This window comes from Aquarana catesbeiana, linkage group LG13 (genome assembly GCF_042186555.1).
Source record: "Aquarana catesbeiana isolate 2022-GZ linkage group LG13, ASM4218655v1, whole genome shotgun sequence".
NCBI lineage: Eukaryota > Metazoa > Chordata > Amphibia > Anura > Ranidae > Aquarana > Aquarana catesbeiana.
Genome location: NC_133336.1, coordinates 144,552,098 through 144,569,483, shown reverse-complemented (window position 1 = coordinate 144,569,483; position 17,386 = coordinate 144,552,098). Strand labels below are relative to the sequence as shown.

General features: G+C 42.3%; 1 long non-coding RNA gene across 6 annotated transcripts in view; it reads right to left on the bottom strand.

Annotated features, from left to right (window-relative positions):
* Nucleotides 1-1,999: 1,999 nt before the first annotated feature.
* The window catches only part of LOC141117248 (uncharacterized), a 429,977-nt gene continuing 414,590 nt past the window's right edge, over nucleotides 2,000-17,386 (bottom strand). For 2 of the 6 annotated variants that reach the window (XR_012237125.1, XR_012237129.1), the window contains one exon: nucleotides 2,002-3,113. This is a non-coding gene — a long non-coding RNA (uncharacterized lncRNA). Of the gene's footprint in view, nucleotides 3,114-17,386 lie in introns of all 6 variants that reach the window. The other 4 variants (XR_012237126.1, XR_012237127.1, XR_012237130.1 and 1 more) reach the window with 3 other exon arrangements.

Below are 17,386 nucleotides of genomic sequence, written 5' to 3'. Positions count from 1 at the left end.
TCAAGTCCAATCAGTATAATCAAACACAGCTGGACTCAAATGAAGGTGTAGAACCATCTCAAGGATGATCAGAAGAAATGGACAGCACCTCTGAATACTTAAGACCATTTGATATTTCAGTTTTTCTTTTTTAATAAATCTGCAAAAATGTCAACAATTCTGTGTTTTTCTGTCAATATGGGGTGCTGTGTGTACATTAATGAGGAAAAAAATGAACTTAAATGATTTTAGCAAATGGCTACAATATAACAAAGAGTGAAAAATTTAAGGGGGTCTGAATACTTTCCGTCCCCACTGTGTATATGTGTATATATATATATATATATATATATATATATGTTCAATATTGGGTTTTATTCACTTGTTTTAGGTTTGTTTATATTTTACATTTTGTGTTCTAGACCCTCTGGCGGGAGTTTAATTGTTTATTTCATATTGATACATTAGGGATTGAGCAGCGCAGCACTTGTTCTATTTATTATTTCATAACAGATTTCAGTATTACTTGACACAGAGCATAAAGTAGTTCCCCAGAACAGAAAAAAAAGGACAAAGAACACTTGCAAGTGTTTGTTATCACACTTTTTCTAACATAAAACAAGGAACATAGGCGTGCGCAGGGGGTGTGCCGGGTGTGCCTGGGCACACCCTAATCACCCTTTGCAGCGCAGATTCCCCCTGCTGATATTTCACCAAAGCTTCTAAAAAATTGTAAAAAATAATACAAAATATAAATAAAATTGTAAAAAATAATACATAAACAAAATAATAAAAATAAAATCTACTGACACTGTCCACTGACACCATATATATATATATATATATATATATATATATATATATATATATATATATATATATATATATATATATATATATATATGCATGTGTGTTTGCGTTTTGGGGTGCACACCCTAATGCAATAGGCTGCGCACACCTATGAGAAGGAAAGAAGAATATCACTGTGACTACCTTGGGAGCATAGTGATAAAAGTAAGAATGGGCACCTATGACTAGACCGAGTCTGACTTTAATCAGACTAAACATTAAGAAAAGGTAGCGGTTCCACTTTTAACACACAGTATCCATGTATTCAAACACTTTTGCAACATATCAAGAGATTATATTATTGCACTGACCTACTGCTGACCGGCTGTCCATATTTTTTTTTATTTCACAGTCTGTTACAAAGAACAATGTATAGTGTGTGGCAAGTTTAAAGGGTCCCATATATACCTTATTTAAAGTAACAGTTTTAAGCATCATATGCAATAATTAGACAACTAAGAAGTTTTTTAAAGTGCACTTCCAGTCTTTGGAAGTGACCATTTCTGCATAAAAAAAAGTTTTCCAAAAAGTTGAAAACTTTGATCCAGTAGTTATTTTTTTATGAAGAATTCATTTTCACCCATCAAACAAAAAGGGAACAAGCCTGCTAGGTCTTCCAGCAGCAAGTGACTTGTTGAATGATAGGTGTCCATCATTCTTCTTGATGAGCCTTTACCCATATTTGGCCAAATTTACTTAAAAAATATGCCTTGCAGTTTTAAATTTTATTGCCTTGCTTTCTAAACATGATTTTTTTTTTAGTATGAAAAAATTGCCAGTGCTGCAAAAGAGGGCTACATGCTACCACAATCCTTGAGATACTTAACATGTACAGTTCAAAATACCCACCCACTACACACCATTAAAACACGTTATGATATCTATACTACAATGTGAACAATCTGCACAGCAAAAAAAAAATAATAGTAATAAGTTAACAGCAAAAGCTGTTAACTCAAAATAAATCAAACAAGCTGAATAGCCCTAGAAAAGCCAATTTTCAAGAAACATTTCTCATAAGGCTCTCCAAACATACAACCTACACAGGTGAAGGTGTGATGTATCTGGATGAGCTGGGCAATTTTCAAAAATAAATACTTTTTTCCTTGTCCTTCAAATTAAAAAAAAAAAAAAAAAAAAAAATATATATATATATATATATATATATATATATATATATATATATTTTTTTTTTAATACCACATAACAAATTTTATGTTTACCATAACAATACAGGAAAAGGGTGAATATGTGCTATATGATGTATCTACATATAGCATATTTTTTGGCATACAAAGGTCAATCTGTACCAGTAGAGTGTAAGATAATGATAATAACATGTTTACATTGTAAGGAAACCTGAGAATTGAGGCTACTGACAGCATATTGTAAACTTTTCAAGGGATTTGAACCAAAATGAGTTTTACGATTTTTGTTTTATCTTTACCAGCTTGCCTTGTTCTGTTAGCTCCTTCCAACAATATTCATTTTAAGAGGTTTCTTTTCAGTTCCATGTATAAAAAATGTGAAATTGAACTTAAGGTAATTTCACTTGAAAAAAGTGATCATGGCAAAATAAACACAGCATTTTGACATATTTAATATTTGACCAACGCAAGATGAATCTGAATCCTGTGTGTAAGAAATACCTGGAAATTCAACTTTGGCCCCAAGATGCTGTAGTCTCCATCCTGCCATATTGACAATGTTCCTTTGTTGATACTTATCTACCTAAATGTTGCTGCCATATTGAGGTGTACAGTATTTTGTGACAATTCCTGTGCCCTATAGGTTTTACCCTTTCTGTAACATGACAATGATCCCCCCTAAAAAATAAAAAACCTCAAAATACAAGATGTGGGGTATGAAAATACAAAACAATTCAAAGAAAATTACTCCTCATTAGGTCAGTATGTATTACCACTATACATCCTCTCCTTGGCCAAGTGTTTTATATAGTACTAGCATCAAATTAATAGTGCAGATCATGACGCAAAGTAAAGGGATTTCATACTGTTCTCATCAAATCTGTTGGCATATTAATTCAGAAGATCACATTTGATGGCACTTTTCTTGATGCCTTATGAGAAGCGTATTAACAGGACCAGTGAGGTAAAGTCACAGCACTGAGTTGTTCATACTGTAACGGTATTAATTTCCATCAGATCTTAACATTCTTCCAGTACATACTAATTTATGAGGATGTGTACAGGTTTACATGAAACAAGTTCCATTATCCATTCAAGAACACTTTTTAATCTTGTTCTTTTATCATTGCTACTGACCTAAGGAAAGATAAAAAGACAAAAAGGTTAAAGATATCCTCATTTAAGATTTATAAAACCAACTAACTAGACAAGCAGTATCTTGCAACAGGTATTCACATGCACTCTTACTTGGCTATAAATAAGTAAAGTTTGTGCTTAGTGGATAAGGTGGTGAATTTAATAGATGTGTATCTTGTCAATTGTGAGCTGACTATTTGTGAGGGTAGACAATGGGAGCTGCTGACTTGTGCAGGCACTAGATCATGTCAACTTAAACTTAAAATATGGAACCTGTTCAATTGGGCAGGCACCAGACCTGTCACCATGGCAATGTTTTTTGATAAGTCAATCTAAAATGTCCAAAATTCTGTTTAATTTAAGCCATGCATACTATATAATTTTTTCCAGGTGTTTCAGCTATTGGTACTACTCTGAGAATAAAATGAATGGTCTTTCATACATACTTGTCTTCCAAAATGGTTAAATCACTAATACCAGATGAACAGTTACAGAGAAGGTCTAAGTCTCAAATTAAAATTCACAGGGGTCCAGTTTGTGAAATTTTCTTAAGGCAGAGGCCCGAATCTTGGTGACAGTCTCCTCTGTACATCACTGTCCTCAGCCTTACTTCACATCACAACCCCCCCCCCCTCAACATCACAACTCCCACTTTAAATCAGTGTCCCCTTTATACATTACAATGCCCACCTTTACACATCACAGTGCCCCTTGTAGTCATAGCCCCCTCTCCTCCTTTACATCACAGTCCCCCTTTCGTCATTCAGCTCCCCCTGCACAGTCCTACCAGGGCAGAGGCACACAGCAGCTGGGTGTTTTCTCTCTCTGGTCTCCCACTTCTATCATCCTCACAGTGAGCATGGCGGAAGGTGCTGCATATCAGGACAGAGGGCATGTGCTGCCCAACTTATTTTATCAACAAGCGGGGGATTACCAAATCCTGCCCTCTGTACTGATATGCAGCGCCTCCCTCTTGCCTGCTGTGAGGATCATAGCAGTGGCCAGCAGGGAACCACAGAGAGATCACCCAGGCTGATAAGTGGCACACCTGCGGTCCGGACAGGACTGTCGCTTGGTGCAGGTCCGGCATTTAGTGAACCCTGGTCTAAGGTATCTTTAGTATTATTTTCTTTCATTTTTAGTGACAGACTTTTTTCATAGGCTTGCTTCCAAATTTTGGTAATCTATTTTTCCATATTTTGGGAACTGAATTATATACATACACACACATGGATGTGTTTTGGTGGAATTTTTTGAATTTTTGTTGTGGCTAAACCATGCTAATAGAACAATGTTTTTCAAAATTACCAAGGCACTTCAACAAAAATAACTTTAGTAGAAAACGCAATGATCAAAATTAGAGAATGGCAATGACTGTTGCACGGAGAAAGATTACAACTAAAATTTCTGACGTTTACATCAATGAACAATTAGTAGGGAGTGGGGGGCTCTTGCTTTGAATGACTTCACCACATCTGCGGCCACAGGACATCACTTAGTCTCTCACACTGCTCTGGTGTGATTTTGTTCCATTCTTCTTCCAGTCTTTTCCACAGTTCTGTGACTATAGTGGGTTTCTTGGCCATAGGTTGCCAAGGATTTTGCAGAGGTTTTCTATTTAGATCCGGACTCTGGACTAGCCATTTCATTATTTCAATGTTTTCAGCTTCAAGGAACTGCTTTACCCATTTTGCCGTGTGACAGGGCGCATTGTCGTGCATGAAAATTTCTGACTGAGTGATGAACGCAGGGAAGGAACCGCTTGTTGTCGAAGAAGGTTCTGATAAACATTTGCATTCACTCTGCCATGTAGCTGCAAACAGAGGCCCAACTTCCACTGCAGAAAACATTCCCCAAACCATGACGCTTCATCTTTCACTGACTTCTTTACACACTTTGGGTTCGGTCTTTCCCCAGTTTGACAACGAACATAATGTTTCCCATTGGACCCAAATAAATTAAACTTGCTTTCATCATTAAAGTGAACTTTGGACTAGTTCTCCTCTGTCCACACAACATGCTCCTCAGTAGGAATCGACCGATACGTTTTTTTCGGTGCCGATACGATACCGATATTGTCTGCTGATATTCTGTACATTTAAAAAAAAATATGTACACTTTTTTCATCACTGTTATTGCTGTCACAAGGCATGTAAACATGCCTTGTGACAGAGATCTACAAGACCCCAAACCCCTCCTCTGCACTTGAAAGTATTCAAAACATCAAGATCAGCATTTTTAAATACTATATATTTTTTTAGATCCAAGACCCGAACGAAGCATCGGCTTTGTTCGGGTCTTCAGCCAGCCGGTGAACGTGTCGGCTGGTTGCTCGGGACTCCCGGTGGGACGGGAGAGCCCGGGCAAGCGGCGAAAGGCAGCGGTTTCCCCTCTCACTGCTTGTAATAACAGCCGACCGTCTGCTCTAAAGAACGGTACCATGGTGATGCATGCAGCTGCATGCATCACACTAGTAAAACCCTTGAAGCAATATCGGTAATATCGGGTACATTTGTGCACGATACCAATACTTCAAAAAAGTTAATATCAGCCCCACTGATAATCGGTTGATCCCTACTCCTCAGCAATGGTTAGTCTAGTCTTTTGATTCTTTCTGCTGAGAGGTTTGGTAACTGCAGAGTGGGCTTTCAGTCCAAATTCTCTTAAACGGCGAAACACTCTATGACAAGATCCTTACTGTTGAACCGATTGCCCATTGAGATTCTCCTCATTATTCTCATGAATTTGTCTTTCATGGACGAACAGCCTTCTTGGGGGACTTGAAGGAGTTTGTGACGTTGTAAAGATGCACTATTCTAGAAATAACAGAACGACAAACTTCTCTTGCTATGGCTGAATGGGTCATCCCTTTGTCCTTCATGTGGACAACCTGCTGCCGGAGGGTTTCAGTCACTTTAGAATAGCTCACCATCTTGCAAAACCAGTGAAAACTGGAAAGTTAGGCTGCCAGTTAAATAGGTCTTGTCAGATATTTAAAGAAATTAGCACACAGTGCCAGATTAACACCAACAACTGGGAGGTATCTGAAAATGTTCTCTAATTTTGATCAATGTTCTTTCTCAAATCTCATTGAAGTTTTTTAGATCATTTAAAATAGGACTAAGCAGCAGGCATGTACTGGCCACCGGGATTTTCAGTGACAGGGGAGGTAGAGCGGGCTAGGACTCCCAAACCCTGACCACCAATAAGCTAATCTCCCACTGTGCAGCTGTTTAGAAAAAAAAACTTCTCTGGGCCCCTGTATTCAGTGGGGGCTGGGTGGATTAATCCACAGCAGCGCTCTACACAGTTGAAGGCCGGCCCGTGCTATATCAGTACACTGGAGCCGGCCAGGAGCGCTGCTGTGGATTGGTCTGTCTAAAGCCGAAAGCGATAAAATAGTCCATTTTCTATCCCCCGGCCCAAACTGAACACAGGGGAGACCCAAGGAAGTTTTTTTTTCTAAACAGCTACATAGCGGGAGTTGGTAGATTAGCCGATTGGTTGACAGGATTTGAGAGTCCCCACCCGCTCACCTCACCCCTCCCACCCTGAGTTTCCTCCAGCCTTAGTTACCCAGCTCTGTGGTACCCAGGAGGAAGGGAGAGCATCAGATGTACCAGCAGTGCACAGCTGGTCCCGGGCTTCCAGCTCCAGAGGAACCACCTGCAGGACAAGCACTGCACTCGGGACCTAGGTAGAAGAAGCTGTGCAGACCAGGTACTGGTGGGGACTAACATTAATGGGCACTGGTGTGACTGCATTAATGGGCACTGATCAGGCTGCATTACTGGGCACTGATCAGGCTGCACTAACATTAATGGGCACTGGTGTGACTGCATTAATGGGCACTGATCAGGCTGCATTACTGGGCACTGATCAGGCTGCATTAATGGGCACTGATGTGGCAGCGCTGATGGCCACTGATCAGGTTGCATTAATAGGCACTGGTGTGGCTGTGCTGATGGGCAATTACGCAAAAAAAAAAAAACACAAGTAAAAACATTCCACTATTAGGCATAGGACAGGGCAGCCTCACCACTGCTCATTAATGCAGCCTGAACATCGCAGTCTGTTGTGTATTGTGTGTAGCCACAGACCGATCGGGGGCCCATGCTTACTTGTATCCACAGCCAGAGGCGCTTACAATGGGCATGTGAGCATTAGAACTGGACCACAAAGCAATGGAAGAAGGTGGCCTGGTCTTATGAATTCTAAAAATGGTTTGAGGAGCAGAACAAGTTTGAGGTGTTAACTTTTCTAGATCTCAATTCAAATCGAGCCTCTGTGGGATGTGCTGGAAGTCAGATCCATGGAGGCCCCACCTCGCAATTTACAGAACATAAAGGCTCTGATACTGACGGCTTGGTGCCAGATACAGCAGCGTACCTTCAGAGGTTTAGTGGCGTACATGCCTTGATGGGTTTACGGTGGATGGTCATAATGTTATGGCTGATCAGTGTATATGAGTGTGTATATAATAATGTCCAGTAGTTGCCACTGCACACATCTAAGAGAAAATGCGCCTAGGATCTAAGCAAAGCATGAAGTATATATAATCCAAAAGATAAGGTGGCACTCACAGGGCTTGACCTTTCAAGACATAATGATAACATTTTCAGTTTTGACGATGAGGCACAAGCTCGTCTTCCTCAGGCTGTGCTTTGTCGAAATAAAACTTCATCACTCTTTCGAGCCCTGTTAAATGATAAGTTCTCCTTTCTCCCCATGTTGCATGATATACCCATGTTTAGGATGTAACATGCAGCACAGTGGTGTATTTAGGTTTTGTGCTGCCCTAGGCCTGACTAAACTTATGCACCCCCCCTAATTTAAATACGACCCACCCCTTGCTGCCGAGGCCACACTTCTTCCTGTTTAAGACCCACCCTATCATCTGTAAACCACACCCCTTCCTCTTTAGGCTCATTTGGCACCTTTCGGGGGGGAGGGGGGAACAGGTACCTGTTTTTGACAGGTACCCTTCCCCACTCCCTGGAGACTGCGCTGCCCCCTCTGAAGTTCCGCCCCCCTCCTCCTTCCTCCACTGGGGCATTCAGAAAGTGCACACGTGCAGTAGTGAACCGTCCGGTTTCCCTTACCATGAATGATGGTGGCAAAACCTGAGTGCCAATCCGAAAATTGGCTGAGGTGTCGACATCGCGGGATCCCTGGACAGGTAAGTGTCCTAATATTAAAAGTCAGCAGCTACAGTATTTGTAGCTGCTGAGTTTTAATGTTTTCACGGGGTGGGGGCGGGACTTCTCTTTAATGAGTTTGCATTGATTTCAGCATTGATGGAGCACTTTATTGCAATATCATGATCTGCATATTAATGCACTTTCACTAAATGTGGACTGTTTAAAGGGTTTGCATTGATTTTAGAACGCATGGAGCACTTTGCACATGCCAGTGGTGGCTGGTGCTCAAAATTTTTTGGGGGGGTGCAAACAAACTAAGAAATTCAGAAAAAAAGACATCAATTGCAGCCTCACTGTGCCCCATCAAACGCAGCCACTGTTCCATCAAACGCAGCCACTGTGCCCACCAAACGCAGCCACTGTGCCCACCAAACGCAGCCACTGTGCCCATCAAACCCAGCCACTGTGCCCATCAATTGCAGCCACTGTGCCATCAAACGCAGCCACTGTGCCATCAAACGCAGCCACTGTGCCATCAAATGCCAACACTGTTCCCATAACACTGATATAATTTATTAAATAACTTTACCTGCTGTCCTGGGGGGTTCCCTTGTGCTTCTCTCTCTCTCTCGCTCTCTCTCTCTCCTCCTGACGTCACTGCCAGACCCCGCCCCAGTGCCGAGGAGAACAGTCAAGGAAAGCAGTGCGGAGGAGGGTAGGCGGAGCATAAGGCTCCACCTCCGCCAGTCACCGGCCGCTTATGGGGGCGTGAGTCACACACCGTCTCCCTGATTCCCAGCTCCCGTGCCTGCCCCCACACACATGCAGCCCACAGCGGCCGCCTTGCTGTAGCGGCGCTGCTGTATATGGGCTTGCTTGGCAGAGGATTGAGGGGCATGAGCTCTGCTAAGCACGCCAATACACACGCTCCTTCACCCTCTGCCAAGCATGCCCATACACAGCAGTGCCGCTACAGCAAGACGGCCGCCGTGGGCTGCATGTGTGCGGGGGGTGGCCGCGGGAGCTGGGAGTCGGGTCAGGGGACTTTCTCTCATGCAGGGGGCGGCTTTTTTTGCCGCCTCCCGCAAAGTGCCGCCCTAGGCCTAGGCCTTGTTGGCCTAGGCCGAAACACAGCCCTGATGCAGCACCATGAGCATACATAACCCCAGGAATCAACTTACATTTGTGTGTAGAATACTTGTGTGCACCTTCTGTCTCCTCTTCTTTGTTTTTAAAAACAGTGCTGCCGTGTGTCCACAGAGTCTCCTCATTGCTCTGTGCCATTGGCCCTATGCTAAGACTACACCTCCCATCAGCCACCTCAACAAATGAGTCCTCACAAAGCGAGCACGTCCCCCCCCTTCCCTACTAAGCAGGACCACAAGCTCTTGCTCTTAGCTGGCTTCCTCCCCTCTCTCCCTACCAATACCTGCAGTGACAGTGACAGCAGCAATATGAGAACAGACTAGAGGAGTGCTTCTTCAGCCTGTGTCTCAATAGTAAGAGGAGGTTCTGGAAGAGTCCAAAGCACACACATTCAAGTATGTGAACCTCTTGAACACACAATGTATGTGTGTGTATATATGTGTGTGTGTGTGTGTGTGTGTGTATATATATATATATATATATATTTGTTTTGGACATTGAAAGGTTGGCAAGATCACTGTATAAAGCACCATTGTAGTAATTACAGGGATGTCACCCTTTCAAAACTTCCATAGGCATCACAACAATTTTTTTTTCTGTTATAATCAGGGCAATCTTAGAGTAGACAAAACATTTTCCTGGTGCATCATGGCAGCATACATACATACATATGGGTTGTGACTCCGCCCCCACAACCTGATAGGACTGGTTAACTATAAATCAAAGACAGACTCGGCTCACAGCATTCTCCTTTTTTTCCTCACCTGATCAGGACTGAAATTGTGAGGTATCCCTTACCGTTTGTCGCCCCAGCCAGGTTCAGCCTCTCCTGGGTGGAAGTCCTTCCTGTACAGTCTCTATATGAGCCTATATGGTTGGAGCCCCATTCTGGTGGTCTGGGGGGCATATTTCAGCCTCTCCTGGGCGGAAGTCCTTCCTCTACAGTCTCTAAATGAGCTATATGGTTGGACCCCATTCTGGTGGTGCAGGCTTCTCAAAGAAAGCTTTAAACAAGCTTTGACGTAAGTGACAGCGTTTCCTTTTTCTTTCCATATGCTTTTTACTACTTTTCTCTGTGTTATGGGAGTTTGCCATTCCTAAGATGGCTGCAGCAGTGCAAGTACACTCTAAGCATGAGAGGCAGGAAGTGATGCGGCCTCTGTGTTTCCTGGCTAGAGCTTTTCCAGGATGGTGATCTGAATATGCTCAGGCACTGATATCATCACTAATGGCAAATGTAAGTTCTAAATGGTTTTATGGCAACAAATGGTGGAGCTCTCTACTCATGCATGCTGGATGCTTATGTGGTCATTGTTTGCAGGTATGTTTTCCCTTTTTATGGCATTCACCTGTGTTTTTCCTATCTCCTTCTCAGTGTTGCTCTAGGATCATTGTGCTCTTTATGGCATTCACCTGGGCTCTTCCTATCCCCTTTTCAATGCTTGCTCTGGGATCACTGTGTTGGGCTCAGTTTCCCCTAGTGCAACTTGTCATTGCAAAATCGCATGACAAGCCGTACCCCATGATTACCTATGAGTACCGTTCATATGTGTGTCCATAGACCTCAAGAATACACAGGCATTGCTTCAAGTCGCATCAAATCTGCTGCAAAATCATGCGACTTTCAGGTCGCAATAGTGGAGACTTAGCATTATGCTGTTTTTTCATTTCAGTCTGCTGCTTTGCTCTGTTTCTATGGGAAACGCTGTCCAGTCAGACCACCCATTGCCTTTAAGGTATAGGGATTAGGTAAGTAGTGAAGATTGAGAAAAAGAGAGCCAATATCTATGGTCCTGTAAGGACTACAAGATGGAGGGAGCCTTCTGACTGTCAAGACAAGTCACCATCTAAGAACAGACATCCAGGCGATGTTGATCAAGATTATCATTGTTCCCCATTTATAAATGTAGCAATATCTCTCGGTGGAGCTGCTGGTTTTTATTGGGCCTGTCCTCTATTCTCTTCACCCCTCTTAAGTTGTTCAATCCCCTTGACACAGCTGTAGTGCAGTGTTGTAGTGATATCAGTACCAACTTTAACCCACAATATACACTTATATTTATATTTACCTCTACTTGGGTGCTTGTAGCTCCACCTGCAGGAGAAATAACACTGCACACAAACTTCTGTAATAACCAAAATAACTTCTTTTTTGGGTAAATGATATATTTATATAAAGAGTTATTACAGAGACTACACTATCACACCAACATAGTGCAACAGTATAGTAAATAGTTATGACAATCTTGGTAACATACACAAATACTCCTAAATATAAATTTATACCAGGGAGCTCCCCTGCTCTAAACCGTAAAGTCACTACCCTTTGTAACTAGATGCAGGGCCCTGCAATAAAAGAGATAGTCTTGATGTCTTCAATCTTCGCTAGCTATGAAGTTGTAATTGTAATCCACAGAGGGTTCTTCTTGGGTGTTGCGCAGTGTAAGGTAATACACTAAGACAATTATAATCCAGCAGATTGATTAAGTGTTCTTATACGAAGAAGACAAGTATCTAGTATCAGATCTTGAATACTGAAGTCTATGCAAATGTAATGTTCTCCAACTTAACTTGTTCCGTGGGACTATCAGTTCCAGCAATACTCTGTAACAGTTCTAAGTGTGTGTAGTATTAAACAAAGTTCCGGGTGTGAACCCTCTCACCGCACTGGATCCGGACAAATGGATGTCTCCGTTTCAGCAGTTCTCAGTCCATATGGAGCCACCACCACGCTGTCACACTGTTCCATTTCCTAACGACCAGGAGTCCTCGGTTACCTCCTCCACGGGTCTCCGGAACGATCACTTATGCTGCTCCAGCACACTGTGATCAACAGCAGGATCTTTGCTGTTGCTCCGCTCCTTCACGAAGTAGGCCACAACCCTGTGGGACACACACACCCACAGAGTTCTACTGACAGGCCACGCGTCCCAGGAACAAGAGACCCAAGATGGCCGCTCCCAAATCTTTTATACCCTCCCACAATGCAGTTCAGGTCTCCTCTTGTCCATAAGCATTGTGGGTAGGTCATAGTTAATATTCAGAAGTAAACAATCAATCACTTCCATGTCACTTCTCTTAATGATGAAACATAAAAGTCTTGTACCTTTTCAATTGTCCACAAGATGGCTCTATATCAACTTATGTCCTTATAACACGCATATGACTAAAAACAAAAGTTGTCAGCACTACACAAACATCACGTTACCAGCCATAATAGTCGCTGCATTTGTTGTGGAAGGTCATTGCCTGCCAAGCTAGTATGTCAAATCTGCCTGAAACAAGCACTATACAGCCCTGCAAGGACCTCAAGGTGAAGAGAGCCTGCTAAAAGCCAGAACAGTCACCGTTCAAGCACAGACATACAGGCAACATTGATCAATGTCATCACCTCGCCTCTCATTTTGTTTGCTCCCATTTACAAACCCCACAGATTACCAGTATTAATGGTTGCTGCATTAGTGGTGGAAAGTCATTGCTTGACAAGCTACAGTGCATGAATTGCCTAGCACTTCCAACCAGAGCTAGTAGGTGGTGTCCAAATAGGAGTCGTGCAAGATGGAAAACCTCCAACCAATTATATTATTCATAAATCTGGGAGACTGCATTCTCCTTTAGGTTTATCAGACACCTATTTCGCAATTCATCCTCAATTCCTCTACCAGTTTGAGTCCTTCCCCCTTCGGTCTGTACATCTCCCCCAGGGCATTCACAAAGGTCTTACTGTCTGCAACAGCGGCGGGAAAAATTCAGTAGAACTTCCACAAGGGAAATTCCGTCCTCTGATAGAGAAAGCCAAAGGTGCTTTGGGAGTGAAGTCTCTTCCAGCAGAACAGTGCCGGAGTATCCTTGGTTCTTCGTAACTGACCAATTGTTTTCAGATGGAACATTATCACATCAGACCCCAGCTAGAAAGGTTGGGGGATGCACTTCAAAGAGCGGGCTGCTTAAAGTCATGGGATGTTAAGCTTTTGAAGAATAGTATTGAATTTTCTTGAACCTAGTAGTGTTCAAAACACTTCTGTTATTCACTCCTTTTTAGCAAGAGGAGCAAGATTTGTACTGTGCCTAGACAGCAGTGGAAGGGTAGAATTCTAGGCTGTCAGTGGAGCTTTCTGTATCAATAATTGCAAATACACCATTTTGGCTTAGGAGGCTCTAGTGTCTGTGTCTCTCTCTCTCTCCTACTCTTAAGCATTGAATCACCAGTGCCACTTCCAGTGATGACGGATTCGCTCTCTCATGGACAGTTTTACCATCCAGCTCCAGGAGACTACTTTTGATGACATAGAAGTTGAGAGGCAGTGACTACCAAGTCAAGCATGCTCAGTGCAGGTAGTGCCTACCTTGTGTCAAACCAGAGAGGTCTTCATGAATAAGATTTATCAAAGATTATGGGAAAATGATGCAGATCTCACACAGCAAAAGCCTGGATTCCTTTATTACCTAAACCAGCCAAGGTTCTACAGTTCTTACAACTGGGGCTGAACAGGGGCCTAGGTTCAAATATGTTTAAAGCTCAAAGTTCAGCCTTGTCTGCACTTGCAAGGGTTTAAGGAGTCCTTAACCCTTTAGTGATGCAATTCTTAAAAGGCTTGCATGAAGTTATAGACCTCCCAGGAAACCATTGTTCCCTATGTGCAACTTGCTTATGTTTCTCATTTCTATCAAGGCCTCATTTCTATCTTACAGAATTGACTACTCTGCAAACCCCAAACCCTATTTCTGGTTGCTACAAAAAAAGATGTCAGAACTGCAGGCTTTGTACTCAAAGAGCCTCACTTAACATTATACCTGGACAGAATAGTCCTAAAACTCCAGATTGCTTTTATCCATGGGGTGTCTTTCTGCTTCCAGATTAACCAGGAAGTCAATTTGCCATCTTTCTTGGTTGAGCGAGAGAACCACATCCCCCTGGATGTTGAGCTAACACTGTTGATCTGCTTGGCAGCTACCTTTTCATTCAGGAAAGCTGAAATATGTTCTTGGTTCCAGCGTGGCTTAAGGCAGGGTCAGTCAGCATCAACACGTTCAGTCACCTCCTAGATTGTTAAGACAATTAAAAGAGCCTACTCTTCAAGGCCGTCCTGTTTTGCAGGTCTTAAGAGCACATTTAACTCGGGCAGTGCCAGGTCTGTGGACAGCTCAGCGCTGAGTGTCTCCTGAGGTTATTTGAAAGTCAGCAATATGATCCTCCCTGGACAACTTTATTACACTTTAATAGATGAACCCGGCTCGCGACAGTAAAATTTGGAAACTTCATGGTGCATACTTGCTACTGATGATTACAAAATTTTTCTTGCACCCTCCCGTATGGCGAGTTAGTCCCCATATGTATGCTGCCATGATGCACCAGGAAAACGGAAAATTGTATACTCACCTTTCCGTAATTTTCCTTTCCTGGTGCATCATCATGGCAGCATACAGATGCCCACCCAAATGGTGAGAGTTACAGAGAACGCTGTGAGCCGGGTCTGTCTTTGATTTATAGTTAACCAGTCCTATCAGGTTGTGGGGGTGGAGTCACAACCCGTATGTATGTATGCTGCCATGATGGACCAGGAAAATGTTTTGTCTACTCTAAGATTGCCCTGATTATAACAGAAAAAAAACTGTTGTGATGCCTATGGAAGTTTTGAAAGGTGACATCCCTGTCGGAGTCACAACCCATATGTATGTATGTATGCTGCCATGAAGATGCACCAGGAAAGTAAAATTACGGAAAGGTGAGCATACAATTTTCCGTTTTTATGCCATCTCTTGGTTCTGTCCCACGGTACCCTGTAGTAAATATGTATCAATGACCTACACTAGGTCATCAGACCTACACTAAAAGAGGGAAGATTAATTTTACAACAAAAATCAGAGTAGTTGTCAGATGCAAAAATTCTATTTTGCTATTTTTTTACCCATTGTATTTGTCAAAAAACAAAACTACCACATGCATGTTAAGGAACATTTACTCAATACAGCACTCAATATAATAGTATACTTTTTAGTCACTCCTATTTAGAAAAGATTAATATTTCATGCACTGGTCTTAAGTGGTACTACAGTTAGCTACACTGTATGGAACTATACACATCTCAAAATGGAAGACATTGGTGATTTTGTTGTTCTCAGACAACTTGTAACATTTTGTCCACAAGTAGTAAACTATACAGTATTTACGCCAATATTGCATATATCCCATTATCAATCTAATATTTATCAGGGAAAGGGGTGAGTAAAGTAATAAAACAATGCGATGAATACTCAGTAGTAACAGTGACTAAAACTGGCTAAAAACACACAGAAGCGATTACAGAATTAGGTTCCCTATTAAACTTACACATGTTTACAAGACAGTGTGCCTAGCTGAATAGTATTTGTACATATTTAAAGGGGTTGTAAAGGTATTTTTTTTATTTTTTAAAAATAACAAACATGTTATACTTACCTTCACTGTGCTGCTCGTTCTGCACAGAGTGGCCCCGAACCTGCTCTTCTGGGTTCCCTCGGCGGCTGTCTCAGCTCCTCCCCGCAATAATTAACCACCTTAATGTGAGCTCCCTCGCATGGTGGTTAGTTACTGCGGGCGCGCTCCCGTGATACAGCCGGCGGCTATAGCCGCTCGCTGTATCACTCGGCCCCGCCCCCCAGCGCGCCGCGTCATTGGATGTGATTGACAGCAGCGCGAGCCAATGGCTGCGCTGCTTCCAATCCATCCACTGTAGCCAATCAGCGGCCAGGCTGAGCAGCGGAATCGAGGACGTGAACGAGCAGCCGAATTTCGAGGGGTCAGGTAAGTAAAACGGGGGGGCTGGGGACGGTGGTATTGTTAGTAGTTTTTTCACCTTAATGCATAGAATGCATTAAGGTGAAAAAATGTTTACCTTTACAACCCCTTTAATATAATGCTATAAGAAACTGAAATACTGAAACTAGGAACAGACCACACATTGCAGAACATGCTTTGGCACTTTGCTAATATTTCTACTTTGGCTTTATTAGAAAGTGGGACAGTGGTTGCTTTGCATCCTACGCCGTTAATTTCTTGGAAGTTACTGAAACTCCCCTCAATCTCTCTTGTTAAATTGCAGAAAAAAAAAAACCCTTTACATTATTTATGCACTTTCTCTGCTGGGCGCTGCTCATTTCACATGATTTATAAATAGCATTGCTGCAAAATTACTATTACATTAAATGTTATAAAATTGATGTTAGCACATGTATAACATTCCATCACTTGAAATAATTCCCCTATTTATAGAAATTTGAAGGTCAACGTCACTTATCCATTTTTCTTCATCTCACTTTAGAGTTGCAAAGCAGTTTAAAGGAGAAAACCAATACCCATTTTCCCTACCATTTTCTGTTGTCCCTCTATCCTATGTAACATCCACCTTCCTCATAGGTGTGTGCACAGAGTGTGTCGGATGTGCCTGGGCACATCCTAAGCTCCCCATGTGCCATGCCTTACTGAGGCATAGCAATTGCCCTGATGCTGACGGCTTCTTGTCTCTCCCAGCCTGCCTGTAGAGTCCCAGTGTTGCCTCTGAGGTGGTTAATGAACTAAACCTTGCCCTGCCAGGAATAGGACATAATGAAAGAGTTTTGTTTGGAACAGCAAGAAAAAGTGCCACAGACCTAGCTGCCTTTACAGATGCCGTTATAGGTTCCTGGGAGACCTTATCATTCCCTGTGCCTGGTGAGACCACCCATGGCGGTTACCTGCAGTTGGTAAGGAGCCTCTATACTCACTCAGGTGTGCTACTATCTTGAAATTAGGATCTGGTCTCATACACTTACCTCTGCATTATTATCTTCACTCTTTTAATGGACTTTCTTCATATGTATTTTTTGTTTCTACACTGACATTTATCGGGATGGGACTCTACACTTTTAAATCTTTTTTGGTGTTTATGATTTGTATGGAATTTTTATACCATTGATTTCTGTATTTGTTATTACCTTATTCAATAAGGTTTATCACTTATCATATTA